Source organism: Triticum dicoccoides, chromosome 2A (assembly GCF_002162155.2).
Source record: "Triticum dicoccoides isolate Atlit2015 ecotype Zavitan chromosome 2A, WEW_v2.0, whole genome shotgun sequence".
Lineage (NCBI taxonomy): Eukaryota > Viridiplantae > Streptophyta > Magnoliopsida > Poales > Poaceae > Triticum > Triticum dicoccoides.
In genome coordinates this window covers 147,616,204-147,630,879 of record NC_041382.1, presented here as the reverse complement: position 1 = coordinate 147,630,879, position 14,676 = coordinate 147,616,204, and the positions used below count along the sequence as shown (strand labels likewise).

Sequence of the window (14,676 nt, the reverse complement as noted above, 5' to 3'; positions counted from 1 at the left end):
TATATATATATATATATATATATATATATATATATATATATATATATATATATATATATATATTCCCCTAATCTCTACTCCTAAAGTAGCAATCTGTACGTCGTTGGTTCGTTCGTTCGACCTCCCCTCCCATCGATCCCACATGTTTTTTTTCTCCCCTTTGAAGTCCACCTGGTCGATCAATTTTGTTGGCAGACCGATTCCTTACCTTCCTGCTTTTGTAATCTTCCTTTTTTAGACACTTTAATCTTCCTTTTATGGCCACGGACGATCAATCCCAGATCATATCCTTCTCACCCACGACAGCCAAACCCTATGAGCCCTTCCCATCACGTTTTTCTCCTGTGGCGTCTAGATAGATGAAACAGTGGCGCTCAGGGCAGCATCAGCGGCGGGCTTAGGATGATGGTGGAAGACGGGCGTGAGGTACAGATTTTTCCCTCTACCTGAGCCTGCTCATCTCTCCCATCTTGGTCTCTCTAGGAATGACGTGCGGCGGCATCGAAGCAAGACAGCGGCACGGCTGCGTGATCGCGCCCTTGAGCGAGTGCGGTGGAGACGAACTGAGGGGCGTGGGGGAGGCAGACTGGAGGCACGGCCGTCGGTGGGTTACTCTGCCATGCCGCTCTTCCTCTCCCCTTGTGTGTGCATCTTCTTCCATCTGGTAATGGTCGCTCCACTCTCCTCTGTTCCGGTTAGAGCGCCTTAATTTTCATTTGCCTTACCAACTTGCCGTCAGCCGGGTGTCCGCCACCGTCGCGATGTGAAGTAATCTATTTCATGCATATAAGCTTTGTCTCTCCCTTATATCTCTCTTCCATGGGACTTGCTGGCCAGCCGTCGCCCAAATCAAACTCATCAGCAGCAGTTCATGGCAGCAGTCAATCGATCAATGGGATCAATACAGACCGCTGCGTGAGGCAATAAGTAATAAGACTTGTGCACGTACAACCCTGAGCTAGAAACTCGATCTATGTCAGTATTTGTTCAAAGCTAATGTACCGATTTATTTGGACTGCTACAGTGATGTGATGTCTTAGAATTTGTTCATCATAACAAAGTGTGAATAATTGATTTGGTTCATTGGTTCGGTGAACTGGTGCAGGTGTGGTCATGCCGGTGCCGCCATCACTCTTGGAGGTTTGAAGGGAACAACTTGATGCAATGGTGAATGGATGCAATTGTATGCTTCTTTCTTGTTCTTGGTGTTCAACAGAAGTTGCAAGTTTATTATGCCTAGAGCTGTTATTTTGTGTATGTACTATAGCCTGTATATTTGCCAAACTGTGTGAATTCTCCTATGACCCGGTATAAATTTTAGCTATCATTTAGTTTATCAATTCAGAACTGATTTTTTATGTTGGTTTTGTGAACCCAATTGCTGCTGTCAGATGGAGCTGTTTTGTTGGAGAAGTTTTGTGGCTGGGACAATGTCACCAATGACGAGGGGCCTCCATCCTGATAGATTATCTACTGCTGACATGTTTGATTTGCAGAGCTGATGTTGCACGAAGAAACAAGAAACATGTTTGATTTGCAGGGTGATGCTGCACTAATTCTTCAGTTTGTTGTCTTTCCAATCCAAAAGAATTAAGCGCTTGATTTGGACAAGCCATGGTGACATCAACTCCCAGCCAAAGTGATATGTAATTTGACATAACTTATCCCTGGTTGTGTAATGGAGAAATTAGGGATGCCTGAGATCAGTGATGAGGCGGTGGCATGCGCTCGTCCTCTCAGCCCATGTTTTGCTGCCATGGTGCCCTTCACTTACGTCCGCCTCTAGCTGACGCTTGCAACACCTATCCCTTTCCGCAACTCATCCATAACGCAGGACAACACCACTAATGTGAGCACTGTTGAGTTAATGGTTGCTTTTATTCTTGAAGTCATCTTGGCTCCCTAATTCTAAGCATGACTGTAGTTGTTTGAATTATGTTTGCTACTTCATGTACTCATAAGCATTATTCTTATGTATACACAGTATTCTTCTTCTTCTTTTCCTTCACCAAAGTGGTTTCATGAACTCATAAGCGCTACACTTTGGTGGCCATGATATTTCTCATATGGCATCATGTCTTTTTCTATTCAGATCTCAACATGAAATTGTTGGACCAGTTCTAAACTTGATTGGTGGTCGAAGAACAAAAAACTTGGACTCATGTTCACAACCTTGGAGGAGGGAAACATCAAAAGTTCGTTAGTGCAGGACTGTGCTGGGCAGCATGTGAGGCCCCAACCGACGCAGTCGTGCACCAAAGGCCCAGTACACATATACGCTACATCGTGAACTGTGGTCACTGCGTCTACTTGGACTATTTAGGTAATTTGAATTACCCTTGTCTAAAAAATAAAGGCAATTTGAATTTTCTTCCAATCCCACATGAATGTCAGTAATTAGTATGACGCTGGTATTGCAAATCTTCAGTGTCCAGTTTTTTTGGTAATGGAACATTTTGACCTACATAAATGGATTCCAGGAGAACATGATGCGAGCAGTACTGGCAAAAGCATGTGTGGTTAGATATTTGTTCGGAGGAATCATTACAATAAAATGTGAAAAAGTAAGGTTTGGGAAGGATATGAAAGGAAGCATTGATATTCATGATGGAGTGCTGGTTATAGGATGACAGCCGGCTAGAGGATGAGGGTAGCTTTCTTTCTGTTGGTTAAAGATCTCGTGGGTTCCCCCGATGCTAACTATGTCTATATTATTGGTATGTGACCTGCACATGTTATGCTTAGATGCACTTCTAAATTTCTTACGTGCGTATACATATTTTATTTATTGGTTTATCACTAATTTCTACTACAACCTGAGTATTGATCTCATGCATGCTTATACATAATTACTGTTGATTTACAACCATTTGTGATATAGCATTACTTTGCACTGTAATCAGGAAGATGTATCTTGACGATGATCTCATTATTTGACACGAAATTGGGATATATGAGATGGTCTATATATGTGAGACTCGTGGAGACTAATGTACGATTATTTCATTTCATTTTGATTTCCAGAAAGTGTTCTTTCAAGAATATGATAGCATATGGCTCTATTTTACATTTGCTTATAAAAAATGGTCTAAATCAGTTCATAATTTCATATGTGTTGTGTAAAAGAATAATATCATATGTGTTTTCAGTATTAGTTTGGTTTGTCTCAAATGTGACAACAATTAGAAAATGGTGTAAATTTGGTTTAAATTTTAAATCCTTTTGTATGAAAATAAGAATATCATCGGGTATTTGTGGGTATGAAAAACTTCAGGTGTTTGAATATTGAACGACAGGCCATTACCTTCAGCTTCACTAAAGGGAAGCAAACATGGAAATGCTTCTGCTCCCTAGAACTTTGAGAAACAAGTGTATTATCGAGGCTTCATCAGTAGAGGCGTAGAGCAGCAGGATGGGCCATTGACTACAATCGATCCCAAGAAATGGGTTACCATACTATATAAATACTACTATATTTGGCTAAAATGATGAACAAACTTTCACCTTTTTATACCAGAAACTTAGTTAATGTTTAATCAAGATGTGACAGCACATTTACGAACTTCAGGTTTGGTGGCAGCTAGGCGTCGGTCGACTAGCCCAAATTCGCGGCACTGCAGTTGCCGGGTCATCCGATTTACGCACTACCGTTTTATCTGGACGCTAATAGCCATTCGATTTAAGTTTTTCTTCTGCCCCTACATGAAGCACTGGTTCGTTCATTGCAGCTCACCATGGGTGATTCGTGGAGGGACGGGAATCGACACCTCGCACCATAGCTCTTTCCCCTTGCAACACCATCGGCTACCTTGGAGCATCATGTCGACATCATTGAACCGCCCCTGGTGGTCGCCGTCGATCTCTCCTGGCTTGTAGCACGGTGTCACCATGTTGCAGCTTGCCATCACCCCGGGGTGCAGCTCCTGCCGCAGAGCTGGTTCGAGGAAGAAAAATGTTGACCATGGCACACTAAGGGGCATTTGACTCTGACGGCTCGCCGAGGACCCTCATGTCGTCGCAGTTGCCCAAATTACCTGTCTAGCAAATTTTGTCGCTGATTCTAGCAAATTGCTTTGCCGGTTATAGCATTCACGTTGCGGGGTCTGCCAAGCATCAGTTCCAGCAAAACTTGCCAATGGTTCCAACAAATAACGTCATCGGCTGTAGCATCTACGTCACGTGGGCTACCTACACAACAAACATGAGCACATGTTCCAGCAAAACTTAACAGCTGTTGAATCTTGTCGACGATCGGTTTCAACATCTCACCGGTTTCGCCAGGACCTCACCTCCACGCATTGCAGCTTCTGCGGGTGCTGGTCGCAGGTTCCGAAGGTGTCGGACGCAACTTTTCCATGGATTTTTGCAGCACAGGTGACTGTCCTCCACCTGAGGGGGCCATGGGGATTTGCGAGAGATGCATGCGGGAGGTCCCTGGCGTGGTAAAGGAGATGGCTCCATGGGATTAGCGAGTGATAGAGAAAGGATGAGGGAGGTCGTCGGCCTATTCATGAGAGGGAGTCATGGGGGATTTGAGGATATCGATGCTGAAGGAATGACCTCAACCATGATAATGAGAAAGACAATGGATATAAGAGGATCCGCATCGAGGAAGAAGATAAGGAGGAACGGGGATAACCGGTGTGCGGGTCCCATGTCCCATGGACCAGCGGAGGACGCGTGGTCTATTGGATCAAGTCAGACCCAACGACCAACCTGGGACCGACGCGGAGCTTCGGCCCGATAGCATCATTTATTTAAGTTTTTTTAACAACTCCTTTGAGTTTTATGTACATACTTATCACTCTTTTAGGTCAGTGAGGAAGTATGGTGCAAGGAGACAAGGCGCCGTGGTCAAGGTGAGGTGGATGTCATCCGGTTTTAAGGGAGAAGACTTCAGTAGAAATGTCCCACTATGGCATGAAATCGAGCAGGAAGGGAAGGGTTCCGCAGGAAAACGAAAGGGTGCGTCATGGGGTGGGGTTTTTGTATTGAGACTGTGTGTGGGTGATAACACGACTGATAGTTCAGACAACCACATTTCTCCCTCACGTATGGGCTTAATTTGGGGAGCTCGGACTATCCAAACAGTTGAATTTTGGGGAGCCTACTCGGCGCCCATTTGATGTCCGAACAAGCCCGGACGTACGAGGGAAAAATGAGCTTCGACCGTGAAGACGTCCTTAATTATTTGTTTGATTTATTTATATGCATGATAGCCCGTAGCAACGCACGGGCATTCTACTAGTATTAGTATTAGTTATTAGTTATTTTTTTTTAATAATAAACAAGCGACTGCTTCTGGTCGTGCGTCATCGGCCTTTTTGCAAAAAAGTCCCTCAGTTTCTGCGAAATTAACCCGCAGTCCTATTTTAAGCGGGTATATGAGAAAACATTTATTTGCAGGAACACCCCTGCCTTTGAGAGTATCCAACGCGCGATCCTTATGTTTCTTTTTTTGCAGGGGGCGGCCATGGGGAGGGGAGGCGAATCGGAGAGGCGACACTGTGCTCCGGCGCCGGATCAAGCTGCGGGGGAGGCGGGAGCCACGCGAGGAGACGAAGGAGGAGAAAATGAAGAGGCATGGAGGAGAGGCGGGAGAGCGGGAAGGGCTGGGGCGTCGCCCACGACGCCGAGCTTGACGGCGGCCTTGCGATGGCGCAGTCGGCGAGGACCTGTCGGATCTGGCCGGATCTGGTGGGAAATTGCACGCAAGCGGCGGATCTGGAAGGAAGACGGCCGAAGCTTCGAGCACAATGGCTGGTGGACGCGCCATGGCCCACGCCGGCGAGAGAAGAGAGAGATGAGTGGGAGAGAAAAGAGAGGACGGGAAGGAGATGAGAGGCCAGAGGGAGAGAGAAGGGAGTGGTGGTCACTTCAACGGGCTGCAGCGCGGCGCCGCCCCGGCCGCTGAGGCCGCCCGACCACCCCATCGCCGAGTCGCCACCCCCACTGACTGCCCCGTGCTCGCCCTTAGACCAAGTCGAGCCAGCGATCGTTGCCCACATCACCGAACCTCGCTCCCCTTCTCCACCCCAGCAAGCACGCACGCTTGGAGGCGCCCAGGAGCTCGCCGGCAACACTCAGCAGACATAGGAGAGCTGCATGCATGATGCGTTTGAATGTGCGGACGCGAGGCAGTGGAGGGCTCAGCAAGGTTTGGTTCCGGCTCCAAATTGTTTTCAGAATAATCTTCTAATCTAATCTAATGGTCGTTTCTGCTGCAGTTAACAAATTATATTGCCTTGTACTACATTTTAACAAATTGGCTCCTACGAAGACTAATGGAAGGATCATCAGACCAACGTAGTCAAATTGGCTGCTTCAAATTTTTGGGTATGTGCATTGACGGTTTACCTTAATGCCAATAATTCTTGATTTTCGCTTCATATATGAAATGGTTTAGCTAGCTCTTGATGAATATCTTTCGGTACACCGTAAGTTCTGTAGCAAATGGTTCTTAGCAATTCTGATTGTACACTGAAATTTAGGTGCTTTTGGAGAGTTGATTGTACAATAAAATGATGTGCCTTGCAATATCATTTTTCTCGCAAATGATGAAATTCAGAGCATCTAAGTCTTAAATTTATCTGCTAAAATATTGATATTTATCCTTCATGTTGTCCGGTAAGTTGAGATGTGCATTGCTTAATTATGTGATTACAGTCTTGGAGTTGATCAGCAGCACGCGGACATGCATCAGGAAGCCGACGGACAGCCAGAGCAGGAAGGCGTGGATCTTGAGCTGCAGCGACAACAACAACTTGGGCGTTGCCTGCAAAAAAAACAACAGTTCAAGTGCTCAATCAAGTGTAAGTTTGCATTCAGTCAATTATTGCAGTTCTACAATGACACATTCAGATTCTTGCATCCAAAGTTAGATAGGAACAGGGAAAGAATCTCCAACGCTTATTTACATGGGAAAGAACACTCTTGTTGTAACTTTGATTCAGATCCTCAGTCTATCTGAAGCACCATAGATTGAGTTTGCAAGCAAAAGGATCACACAATCTGACATTACAAGGAGCAGTCTTTTTCTTCACATCTTTGTTTTAGCTTGCATCCGACAGTTGTGTGCTCTAAGATTAGGCAACCAAAACTGAACTTATGACTACATGAGTGCATGAAGAACTGTTAATAACTCTTATTTGACTAATCTTTGGATTGACGGGAGACGAGATTCTCTGGCTTTGGGGATGGTCCTTTGGCGTTCTATTGGGGTTCTATTCATGTGCACTAGGCACTTCTCAACACTTCAATAATTATTCTAGAACCTCTTTAAATTTGCAATGCTCATCAGATTGTACAGGTTTTGCAGTCAACTATTCAGATTATTGACTAGGGACGATATTTTCAGTCCTACCGAGTCTGCAAAGGATGCGCCAAGCCAAGATTAATTATGGTTTTTGTAAATTGCATCGGTTTACTTATGTACCTGCTCCTTAGATGATTGTGAATTTGTGATTCAGTCGTGGAAATTTGGGTGCTTTCTTCGAGTGTCCTGAAAAATGGTTCAACGCGTGTTTGCCAGAAACTGTAGATTAGCAAGACTAACGAGTGTTGAGCATGTCAATCTATGTGTGGGCATGAGTGAAAATGTAAATCATGTTAGAGACGAGTTTCTGGAAAAAGTCCTGGAGACGCGCTGCTGCTGCTGCTGCTGCTCTTGATAGCCAAAGTGGAGGCTGCAGTTCTAAGACTTCAAGGAGGAAAGGAATACATGGTTGCTTCTTGGAAAGGTGAGTTGTTTCCCTGCAGAAAAATAAATCTCTTAGAGTTGTTTAACTGAACCTGTTCCACTGTCATTGTTGTGTTCAGATAAATATTGTTATTGGTCACTCAATGCCTAAGCTGTTGTGGATTAATTTGATTTGAATTGGATTGTATTCCAAGAGTCCACAAGATGTCATTTCCGAATGTGGTACTAATTTCAGAACATAGCACCATTTTCTAAAAATAAGGCTGGGCAACATGAGCCAACCACATGGATGTTTCAAGAGGAATAAACTCACTGTAGCTGCCGAATTGGTATTAGTAAGTTGCTGTTCCAACTTCCTAGAGAACCACAGGGGTGTTTATTTTTACTATTATTAGTTGCAGCACATGGCGACAATGACGAGCACTTGTATTTTTAAGTGCTGCACCTCTTTTTTGTTGACCTTTGATTCATGTATATATGTAAATTCTATGGAAATGTATCATAGCAAATGTGAATACATAACTCTATGGTTGATGTATCTATTGATATTGATGTGTCTATTAATATTAAGTTCTTTTTTCATTGGTTTCTTATTTTTCCTGACAGTTATACCAGACTGGGATATATCACCTCCCTACTTTGCCAAACTTTTTTTTACACACTACTTTGTCAAACCTGACACCCACATAACCCTGGCTTACATCCAACTACGAACACATCACTTAAGTATCCCACTAAGAATATTTTTTCACATTGTTAAAAAATATCACATGATGCGGGTTGTGCAAAAAACAGTTGCAGAAAAATATATTTTCAAAAAACAAAACATTAAAAAAAATATTATACAGAAAAATGCTATTACACCTCAAAAAACAAAACATTATTACCCCTAAAAAAGACTCTTTGCAAGAAAAGCATCTGTTCGAAAAATGATCTTTTTCAGAAATATGTTCACATTTCATAAAAATGTTAACTATTCTAAAAAAAATATTCCAATTCTTATGTAAACATTACCTTCTATTTTAAAAAAGAAAATTTTAACATTTAACATTATCATTGAAGTTTATTACAATTGAATATAAAATGGTGCATAATGGCACCGGAGGCAGGTTCTGCCCTTTTTTGCCCGGTGCAACGCACGGGCATGTGTACTAGTATATATATATATAGGTTTACATGACGATTGTTGTTTAGTCACTCAAATATATATATATTGTAGGCCGCAGTAACGCACGGACATTCTAATTCTACTAGTGCTTAGTAATTTTGAAATGCATCACCAAACCTGCAGTCTCATAAATATAGTTTCCCAAAATTGCTCTGCCTCTCGCCTTTTTGTTGAACAATCTTAATCCATATTTTTCAGCTGCCCAGCTATATGGACACGTGTATTCATGATACTTGTGCATAGATACCAATTAGGTCACCCACGTCTCAGTATTCCCAACTAATTAAACCACACACAGACACAGATCGGGGGATCACACGAGGCGACCAGACTGGGCAACCACCGCGAGATGCAGATGAGCTGCCACTGACAAAAATAAACACGAAGCTTGATTTCACTTTTGGGGCAGGTGTTATAAATACAAGCCTTCTCATCTCTCGTATGGATATCTCACACAAAGAACTACTCCCTCCGTTTCTAAATATAAGTCTTTGAAGAGATTTCATTATGGACCACATACGGAGCAAAACGAATGAATCTATACTCTAAAATGCATCTATATACATCCGTACGTGGTCCATAGTGGAATCTCTTCAAAGACTTATATTTAGGAACGGAGGGAGTAGCTTAGTTCTAGTTCACACACACACACACATACACGAGCACAAGCGCAGACAATTCAGCATGGCTTCCAAGAAGACCACCGTGCCCACGCTTGCCTTCGTGGTGGCGCTGCTGTTCTCATGCACTGGCATGATCAGCGCCGCACGGTACCTTAAAGAGAAGGGGCCAGAGGAGGAGCACCTCCCGCGTCCTACCGTGCCTGAGGTGCCGAAGATGCCTGAATTGCCGCATCTAGTTGTGTCCGAGGTGCCCAAGGTTCCAGAAAATGCCGCACCCCATCATTCCAAAGATGCCAGAGCTGCCACACCCTACCGTTCCAGAGCTACCAAAGCCTGAATTTCCCACAGGCGTGCTAGAGGTGTCAAAGATGCCTGAAGCGTCGCAACCCACCACACCGGAGCAACCAAAGCCAGAAATCCCACATACCGTTGTTCCTGAGGTGCCAAAGACGCTTGAAGTGCCACACCCTACCATGCCGAAGGTACCGAAGATGCTCGAACTGCCACATCCAATTGTATCAGAGGTGCCGAAGATGCCCGAAGTGCCAAAGACACCTGAGGTGCCACACCCTACCGCGCCAGAGGTGCCAAAGATGCCCGAACTACCACACCCAATTGTACCGGAGGTGCCCAAGATGCCCGAAGTGAAGGAAATATGCCCTAGAGGCAATAATAAAGTTATTATTTATTTCCTTATATCATGATAAATGTTTATTATTCATGCTAGAATTGTATTAACTGGAAACATAATACATGTGTGAATACATAGACAAACAGAGTGTCACTAGTATGCCTCTACTTGACTAGCTCGTTAATCAAAGATGGTTATGTTTCCTAACCATGGACAAAGAGTTGTTATTTGATTAATGGGATCACATCATTAGGTGAATGATCTGATTGACATGACCCATTCCATTAGCTTAGCACCCGATCGTTTAGTATGTTGCTATTGCTTTCTTCATGACTTATACATGTTCCTATGACTATGAGATTATGCAACTCCCGTTTGCCGAAGGAACACTTTGTGTGCTACCAAACGTCACAACGTAACTGGGTGATTATAAAGATGCTCTACAGGTGTCTCCAAAGGTACATGTTGGGTTGGCGTATTTCGAGATTAGGATTTGTCACTCCGATTGTCGGAGAGGTATCTCTGGGCCCTCTCGGTAATGCACATCAGATAAGCCTTGCAAGCATTGCAACTAATGAGTTAGTTGTGAGATGATGTATTACGGAACGAGTAAAGAGACTTGCTGGTAACGAGATTGAACTAGGTATTGAGATACCAACGATCGAATCTCGGGCAAGTAACATACCGATGACAAAGGGAACAACGTATGTTGTTATGCGGTCTGACCGATAAAGATCTTCGTAGAATATGTAGGAACCAATATGAGCATCCAGGTTCCGCTATTGGTTATTGACCGGAGACGTGTGTCGGTCATGTCTACATTGTTCTCGAACCGTAGGGTCCACACGCTTAATGTTACGATGACAGTTTCATTATGAGTTTATGTATTTTGATGTACTGAAGGTTGTTCGGAGTCCCGGATGTGATCATGGACATGACGAGGAGTCTCGAAATGGTCGAGACATAAAGATCGATATATTGGAAGCCTATATTTGGATATCAGAATCATTCCGGGTGAAATCGGGATTTTACCGGAGTACCGGGGGGTTACCGGAACCCCCCCGGGGGTTATTGGGCCTACATGGGCCCTAAGCGAGAAGAGGAAAGGAGGCAAGAGGTGGCCGCGCGCCCCTCCCCTCCCTAGTCCGAATAGGACAAGGAGAGGGGGGCGGCGCCCCCCCCTTTCCTTTCCCTCTTCCTCCTATTTCCCACTTCTCCTTCTCCAACTAGGAAAGAAGGGAGTCCTACTCCCGGTGGGAGTAGGACTCCCCCTTGGCGCGCCCTCCTTGGCCGGCTGCCCCCTCCCCTTGGCTCCTTTATATACGGGGGCAGGGGGCACCCTAGAACACACAAGTTGATCTTCGTGATCGTTCCTTAGCCGTGTGCGGTGCCCCCCTCCACCATATTCCACCTCGGTCATATTGTAGCGGTGCTTAGGCGAAACCCTTCGACGGTTGAACATCAAGATCGTCACCACGCCGTCGTGCTGACGGAACTCCTCCCCGAAGCTTTGCTGGATCGGAGCCCGGGGAGCGTCATCGAGCTGAACGTGTGCCAAGAACTCGGAGGTGCCGGAGTAACGGTGCTTGGATCGGTTGGACCGGGAAGACGTACGACTACTTTCTCTACGTTGCGTCAACGCTTCCGCTTCGGTCTACGAGGGTATGTAGACAACACTCTCCCATCTCGTTGCTATGCATCACCATGATCTTGCGTGTGCGTAGGATTTTTTTTGAAATTACTACGTTCCCCAACAGTGGCATCCGAGCCTAGGTTTTATGGTTTGATGTTATATGCACGAGTAGAACACAAGTGAGTTGTGGGCGATATAAGTCATACTGCTTACCAGCATGTCATACTTTGGTTCGGCGGTATTGTTGGATGAAGCGGCCCGGACCGACATTACGCGTACGCTTACGCGAGACTGGTTCTACCGTCGTGCTTTGCACACAGGTGGCTGGCGGGTGTCAGTTTCTCCAACTTTAGTTGAACCGAGTGTGGCTACGCCCGGTCCTTGCGAAGGTTAAAACAACACCAACTTGACAAACTATCGTTGTGGTTCTGATGCGTAGGTAAGATTGGTTCTTGCTTAAGCCCGTAGCAGCCACGTAAAACTTGCAACAAACAAAGTAGAGGACATCTAACTTGTTTTTGCAGGGCATGTTGTGATGTGATATGGTCAAGGCATGATGCTAAATTTTATTGTATGAGATGATCATGTTTTGTAACCAAGTTATCGGCAACTGGCAGGAGCCATATGGTTGTCGCTTTATTGTATGTAATGCAATCGCCCTGTAATGCTTTACTAAGCGGTAGTGATAGTCGTAGAAGCATAAGATTGGCGAGACGACAATGATGCTACGATGGAGATCAAGGTGTCGCGCCGGTGAGGATGGTGATCATGACGGTTCTTCGGAGATGGAGATCACAAGCACAAGATGATGATGACCATATCATATCACTTATATTGATTGCATGTGATGTTTATCTTTTATGCATCTTATCTTGCTTTGATTGACGGTAGCATTATAAGATGATTTCTCACTAAATTTCAAGATAAAAAGTGTTCTCCCTGAGTATGCACCGTTGCCAAAGTTCGTCGTGCCCAGACACCACGTGATGATCGGGTGTGATAAGCTCTACATCCATCTACATGTTGGAAATATGCCCTAGAGGCAATAATAAATTAGTTATTATTATATTTCCTTGTTCATGATAATCGTTTATTATCCATGCTATAATTGTATTGATAGGAAACTCAGATACATGTGTGGATACATAGACAACACCATGTCCCTAGTAAGCCTCTAGTTGACTAGCTCGTTGATCAATAGATGGTTACGGTTTCCTGGCCATGGACATTGGATGTCGTTGGTAACGGGATCACATCATTAGGAGAATGATGTGATGGACAAAGACCTAATCCTAAGCCTAGCACAAGATCATGTAGTTCGTATGCTAAAGCTTTTCTAATGTCAAGTATCATTTCCTTAGACCATGAGATTGTGCAACTCCCGGATACCGTAGGAGTGCTTTGGGTGTGCCAAACGTCACAACGTAACTGGGTGGCTATAAAGGTACACTACGGGTATCTCTGAAAGTGTCTGTTGGGTTGGCACGAATCGAGATTGGGATTTTGTCACTCCGTGTAAACGGAGAGGTATCTCTGGGCCCACTCGGTAGGACATCATCATAATGTGCACAATGTGACCAAGGGGTTGATCACGGGATGATGTGTTACGGAACGAGTAAAGAGACTTGCCGGTAACGAGATTGAACAAGGTATCGGTATACCGACGATCGAATCTCGGGCAAGTACCATACCGCTAGACAAAGGGAATTGTATACGGGATTGATTGAGTCCTTGACATCGTGGTTCATCCGATGAGATCATCGTGGAACATGTGGGAGCCAACATGCGTATCCAGATCCCGCTGTTGGTTATTGACCGGAGAACATCTCGGTCATGACTACATGTCTCCCGAACCCGTAGGGTCTACACACTTAAGGTTCGATGACGCTAGGGTTATAAAGGAAGCTTGTATGTGGTTACCGAATGTTGTTCGGAGTACCGGATGAGATCCCGGACGTCACGAGGAGTTCCGGAATGGTCCGGAGGTAAAGATTTATATATAGGAAGTCCTGTTTCGGCCATCGGGACAAGTTTCGGGGTCATCGGTATTGTACCGGGACCACCGGAAGGGTCCCGGGGGCCCACCGGGTGGGGCCACCTGCCCCGGGGGGCCACATGGGCTGTAGGGGGTGCGCCTTGGCCTATATGGGCCAAGGGCACCAGCCCCTAGAGGCCCATGCGCCAAGATATAGGAAAAAGGGGAGAGTCCTAAAGGGGGAAGGCACCTCCGAGGTGCCTTGGGGAGGATGGACTCCTCCCCCCCTCTTAGCCGCACCCCTTCCTTGGAGGAAGGGGCAAGGCTGCGCCTCCCCCCTCTCCCCTGCCCCTATATATAGTGGAGGGGAGGGAGGGCATCCATACGTGAGCCCTTGGCGCCTCCCTCCCTCCCGTGACACCTCCTCCTCTCCCGTAGGTGCTTGGCGAAGCCCTGCAGGATTGCCACGCTCCTCCATCACTACCACGCCGTTGTGCTGCTGCTGGATGGAGTCTTCCTCAACCTCTCCCTCTCTCCTTGCTGGATCAAGGCGTGGGAGACATCATCGAGCTGTACGTGTGTTGAACGCGGAGGTGCCGTCCGTTCGGCACTAGGATCATCGGTGATCTGAATCACGACGAGTACGACTCCATCAACCCCGTTCACTTGAACGCTTCCGCTTAGCGATCTACAAGGGTATGTAGATGCACTCTCCTTCCCCTCGTTGCTAGTCTCTCCATAGATAGATCTTGGTGACACGTAGGAAAATTTTGAATTTCTGCTACGTTCCCCAACACTACAACAGGTGCAAGCCAGTTTTGCACACGCAAAATACTCAGGTTAAACTTGACAAGCCTAGCATATGCAGATATGGCCTCGGAACACTGAGACCGAAAGGTCGAGCGTGAATCATATAGTAGATATGATCAACATAGCGATGTTCACCA

At 45.4% G+C, this 14,676-nt stretch overlaps 1 long non-coding RNA gene and 1 pseudogene across 2 annotated transcripts; both read left to right on the top strand.

The window, feature by feature from the left end:
- Nucleotides 1-5,500: 5,500 nt before the first annotated feature.
- Nucleotides 5,501-8,263, top strand: LOC119353903. 2 transcript variants are annotated; one of them, XR_005170582.1, is made up of 4 exons: nt 5,501-6,157; nt 6,228-6,336; nt 6,667-7,739; nt 7,819-8,263. It is a non-coding gene; the product is annotated as an uncharacterized LOC119353903 (long non-coding RNA). The 2 variants fall into 2 exon arrangements; XR_005170581.1 differs by having other exon boundaries at nt 5,503-6,157; nt 6,667-8,263.
- Nucleotides 8,264-9,436: 1,173 nt separating this feature from the next.
- On the top strand, nt 9,437-10,197 carry LOC119359186 (annotated as a pseudogene).
- The last annotated feature ends 4,479 nt before the right edge of the window (nt 10,198-14,676 follow it).